Source organism: Mus caroli, chromosome 6 (assembly GCF_900094665.2).
Source record: "Mus caroli chromosome 6, CAROLI_EIJ_v1.1, whole genome shotgun sequence".
NCBI lineage: Eukaryota > Metazoa > Chordata > Mammalia > Rodentia > Muridae > Mus > Mus caroli.
Window position 1 is genome coordinate 100,511,851 of NC_034575.1, and position 5,936 is coordinate 100,517,786.

A 5,936-nucleotide genomic window follows, 5' to 3' on the forward strand; every position below is an offset into this window, starting at 1 on the left:
ATAACAGGTGATTGAAATTTAAATGTCCTTATTGGAGAGGTTTATCCAGTCAATTGTTCAGACACTTTGTTGCTCCTTAATTTGCTTTAGAAAGAGAAGTACTTTTCTATGTCTGAGAGGTAGAAAGCTAATCTTAGCTCCAGATTTTTGAAGACAAACAGATATTCAAAGAACAAATAAGAAAAACCAAATTCTGGGAATATTGAAGTATCTCAGAAAATAGTAGCAATGTCATTTTACTATTTTTCAAAGCATATACTTTAAAATTGACTTAGATATGCCTTTGAGAATGTCTATTGTGTTTAGTGTAAAGCTTTGATAGGAAGAAATCTGAAAACTCTTTGAGTGAGAGTTATAAGCATACTGCTGCTTAAGCGACACAGAAAAGAAACTCTGATGTCAAAGTGCTCTGCTCCCGACTCCCATCATAGAGGTGTGTTGTTCGGAAATATATGAGGATTTGATATGTTATTCCTGGAACTAAATGCTGTGTCAGGTAGGGTCCTGTTCTCAGTCAGTGATAATTAATATTTATAAGTCACGTTGAAGTTGAGGAGCTCGACATAAATTCTAATAATTTTCATTATGTTTATATTTTCCAGAAGTAGGTTGGCTTTTTGCAGCGGCACTTTGGATGCACATGCATTAGTGTCTGAGGCCAGGGGACTATGCCTGAAAGAAAACAGTAATTGGGAGTTTTTAAAGGTAATAATTTGGATAAACTGAAATTTGAGATGAATTCTTAATAGCCTGCACAGACTAAGTAATTTTAATTCAAACCTGAAGTGATCTCTGTGTGTTTATGATTGGGTTTTCAGCTCATAAAGTAAATGTCACAGCAACAAAATTTTCTCCTTAAATGATTGGTGTATATGCTCATATCAAGTTTCAAGTATCCTCAAGCTTTTTAGATAGTTACAATAATTACATTAGGCAACTTTTATTACCTTAAGTGCAGTAGTTATAAGATCTACCATAGCAAATTGTAGGCGTTTAATTTTGAGTCTTTTTGTTGATAGGAAAGCATAATTGAATACCAGCCTTCTCAATCAGATCATTTTTATATCTGTTTAAAAGTAAGAGTTGGCATCTAAATTATCATGCCATTTATATTTGAAAACTCTAGTAGCTAATTTCAAATTCCAAATTCTTTAGAAAGTAAAGTTTTCAGAGGTTCTGAAGAGAGACTCTCAAAGGCAAGGACATGCTCAACTTATTTTGGGCTAGGTTTGGAACTAATAGGTCCATTCGAGCAATAACCAAATAAGTCTAAACTAAAGACAATCTTGAAAACACACAAAACATTCTGCAAATAGAAGGAAAATGAATTCTAATGTGATAGCTGAGAATAACAGCTAGCATACTACATGTTTCTGTTTGCATTTAATTTACATCCTTCATCAGAAATTGCCATGCTTTTTATTTTAGCATGCTACATTATATCACATTTGTTACATCACAGGACACTATATTATGTTATTTCTCTTTTCTCCCAGTCTCACTGTACAAGAATACTGTAGGAGATGCATAAACGCACTCATATTTACTGGACAGCCCAAGATACACTAGAATTTATGATCAGAATCCTAAGTGCTATGATAAAAAGTATGACTTATCATGCCTGCAAAAATATTTTTGTTGTTTAATTCATAGGAATTTGAAGCATGGCATTTTCGTTTGAAACTAATATGGAGAAGTTTTTCATATTACTCTGAAACAAACAAGCTAAATGTGTATTTTTTTAAATAAAACTATTGTAATTGTATAATCAAATTATGAAGCAACAGGTGTGGTAAGATAAAATTTAATTGATCATTCTAGTCTCTAAAATATAATTATCTGCCCTGCAGCCAAGTTAACTACATACCATGTGCTTAATTCTACCTGAAAATAAAATATTAGAAATTTGTCATGCTTAATTTTTTTGTCAACCAACCAACTCTCTCCTACTTTAATAATATTGGCTTATGGATCATAGAGCTCTAACTTCCTGTACAATTTCCTGTGTCACAGCACAAGTGTAAAGCAGCTTCATTTCCAGTCATTGAAAGCACATAATTAAGTTTCTGAAAAATTTGATGAAAAAAATTAAGTTGTCCTTGAGCTTTACAGAAATCACATATTTTCAGACCAAGAATATGGTCAGCCCAAGCAGTTGCAATGCCAATGTTGTCTGTTTATTTGAAGGGTGGGACAATGGCCAGCATTTACCTGTGAGACTTTAGTTAAATCTACTAGTCCTTGGGTAATTTTAGGCTGTCATTCTTCATAGCACTCATTTAATAACTTTTTAAAAAAAGAGTTAGTTATTTATTCTATGTATATCAATATATTGAAGCTATCTTCAGCCATACAAGAAGAGGGCATGGTATCCCATTACAGAGGGTACTGAACCACCATGTGCTTTTTCGTCATTCACACCTTCCAGCTTGCATGTTCTATTTAATATGACCCTTGTCATTTGTTAAACAATATCGAGAGTACAACATGATGCTGTGGCCCAAAAGTTATGGACTTATAAACCCAAACTATATAACTTTAACAAGACTTTTACTTGCTCTCAACTTCACTCATTTTCTACACATATAAAATGAGAATAGCTTACCTCCTAAATAAAGGCTAAGGGAGGTTGTTCAAAGGAATGTAGAAAATACATTAGGAAAAGAGTCAGCATTGCAAAGCATTGAAAATTAAAGGAGGCACTGATTGGTTCACAGTCCCTTTGTGTCTAATTTTTGACAAAGTATGGCATTGACTCTCAAATGAACCTGTCAGAATAGTTTCTTTATGAAGTCATGCTAATTATGCCAGTCCCTAATGTTGTTGCATGTTATTGATCATTTAATAAGGGTGCCATTTTTTTCACTGTATATTGCTTGCTATTCATTTCCATAAACACTTCATTCTAGTTCTCATGAACTGTGACTATTTAATGTAAGAAAATAGAACACTCATGTAAAATGTGAACATAAAGCTATAATTATGAGAAATCTATTCTTTAAAATCTATCTTTTGCTCATATTAGGGTCAGAAACATCAGGGCTTCTCATGAAATAGATACATATTTATAACTAATCAAGTTATTAGTGCTTTTTTGCTGTCATTTTATATATTGTACTAGACTAAAAATAGATAGATAGATGATGGATAGATAGATAGATAGATAGATAGATAGATAGATAGATAGATAGATAGATAGATAGATAAAGTAACTACACAGAGGAGAAACATGCTACTAAACACTGGAGCATAAGACTAGTCATTCAGCTTTTTCCTCATTTACAAAGTATCACAACCTATGAAAAATATATTTCTTCATGAGAAATAACAATGATGTTACGATAAAGAACAAGACATGATGCCTTTGTTGGATAGATAGAACTTTCTTGCTGGGGAAATTAATTTTTCAGGGAATTGAAAGGAAGACAAGATTGGACCTATACAAATGGAAAGATTGTTTAGTTACACTTAAGAGGTCATTGTGCGAAAGAAGGGCAATGTCTATAAGAGACTTTGGTAGTGGATGGCTACAAAGAAACAGTGTTTCCAATACACATACAAATTTACTGTAGGCAGCTGTTATAACACACATATACTATTTGAGCAAGCTCAAGTCAGACAAAATCTTAGCATGGAGCGGGGATACAGTCACAAAGTCCCATGCTAAGATAAGTAGTAGCTACCAATTGAAAGATGCTAGGTGAAGAAGCTCCAGTTTTTTTAAAGCATGTAACCCTGTGTGCCACAAGGCTGAAGAAGCAGCCCTAAATATACTTGATGGATTTTTAATAGAAAAAAGAGAACATAGGTAAATGTGTAGGGAAAGTGTGAGTGGATCTTGGGGGAGTTGGGACAGGTTGTAAATATAATCAAAATATATTATACAAATTTCTCAAAAAATAATAAGAATTAAAAATGATAAATATAAAGAGTATTCCAGAGAGGGACAAGTCCTGCAAATTTCTTGACAATTTACTGGTATGTTTTCAATAACATGAAAAGACTGTAAAGGAAGAGTTAGTCAGAGAAGACAGGAGCATGAGCTCAGAGCTAACTGTAAATGTTGGACTTTGAAAACCCTGAAAGAAATATGGATTTGTACTTTAAATGTTATATTATAAGAAGTCAGTCAATCTTCTGTGGTAAATGGACTGTCATAAATATGAATAGAAAAGATTCTAGATATTTTCGTTGACATAATTGATGGCTGGATGTGGCTGACAGCAAGGATTGGTGGTGAGAAAATAGTCAAGAATTGCTGATTGCTAAAATATCCAAACAGAAAGATATAACGGGTGTGTTCTATAAAGAAACATTATTTTGTCATGTGGGAAATACTAGGAAAGAAAATTCTAAAGAGAAGGAGGTGCTCAAAACTTCCATAGACATCATAGTAAGTCTGAGATAGCAATGAAAGCTGTGTTAAAATGTTGAAGGAAATCTAATGCTGAAATTACAGTGAAGGTGACCACAGACCTTTTACTAATGGCTCAGCAGACTGTTGACCCCAGAAGTGATGCTACAAAGACCGACATCACTCTGCATCTCAAATGTGTCTTCTATATTGGATATTACTTTGTCAGAGAAATTAAAAACTGTCTAATACTACAGTTGTATAAGTGGGTGTTCTGAATGAATCATGAGAACTTTTCTTTCAAAATGCTGCTCAAACTTCACTCATCCAACAAGTTCAAATGACCATGCTGACTTTATCAAACTTAAAAATCTCTTTTCATCTTCTTACCTATGAGATGCATACAAGGCAGGTATGTAGAGTAGAATCAGTGGAACATTCTTCAGATATATGAAAGAAGAGAATTGTTCCAGTTGTGACACCATGGAAAAACCTGGAGAGCTCTATAAGGGATGGGAAAGGCAGGCCTAGGAAAGCGACGCTGTATGATGTCACTCATGTGTTGAATCTCAAAGTGTTGATTTTGTAAGAGTGGGTAGATAGCTGTATTTAACAAGTCCTGTGGTGGTTAAAAGAGATCAAACTTGAAGAGACATTGATTAAAGGACCTAAAGTATGTTTCATGGGAGAAAGAATATTCAGAAGATCTATGTATGCATACGTGACAACTGAAGGTTATAAAGTATTAAATTCTTGAAAAGTGCTAAGAAAATAGATATAACATCGTCACAAAATAACTGCACATTGTAATTAATGAGCATTTCAGTTGGACAGTGTATTCTGCATATATCTTCAGATTGTAAAAAGAATGAAAAAAATTTATTTGAAATACAAAACTAAAAAAAAAAAAAATCCAGAATCAGAACCTAAGGCTTTATTACTTCATATTGATCAAATGGGGGTAGATATTAATAGTTTAGAATAGCAAGATTTAGATATTTAAATTGAATTTTAAAATTTTGAATTGTTTTTATCTGTACACGTGTCTGTACACATAAATTAGAGCATGTGCATGGTACAGTGCATGTGGGGCTCTCAAGGACAATTTTAAGAACTTAGCTCTCATTTCACCATAGATTCAATATATCAACCATAGGCGTTCCAAGTTGCCCAAAAACTTTCTTGAGCCAGTGAACCATCTCTCCAGACTGAATTAGATTTAATCTAATTCCAAAACAAAAAGCAACAATTTATTCATTTATTTATTTATTTTTTACTTCATTCCCTATCTGTTCTTATTAGTGGACTTGGAAACATAGAGTGATCTACTTAGTGTTTGCTGGTGTTTTTACTTTGTTTAATTCCACTCCTGTGGTTGTATCACTTTCCTTGGCTGTGAGTAAATGGCATCTACAAGTCTTTTTGGCCAGCAACTGCCCCTCCTCCCATACCCCTTGCCCCTTCAAAGTAAGATATATTTCTCTTGGTCCATTGTGCATCTTGAAACATATTTATTGACAGAGGCAGACAGCTTCTGGGACAGGCAGGAGCCACAGAGCCGCTGAGGAAGCACCCTTTTGGG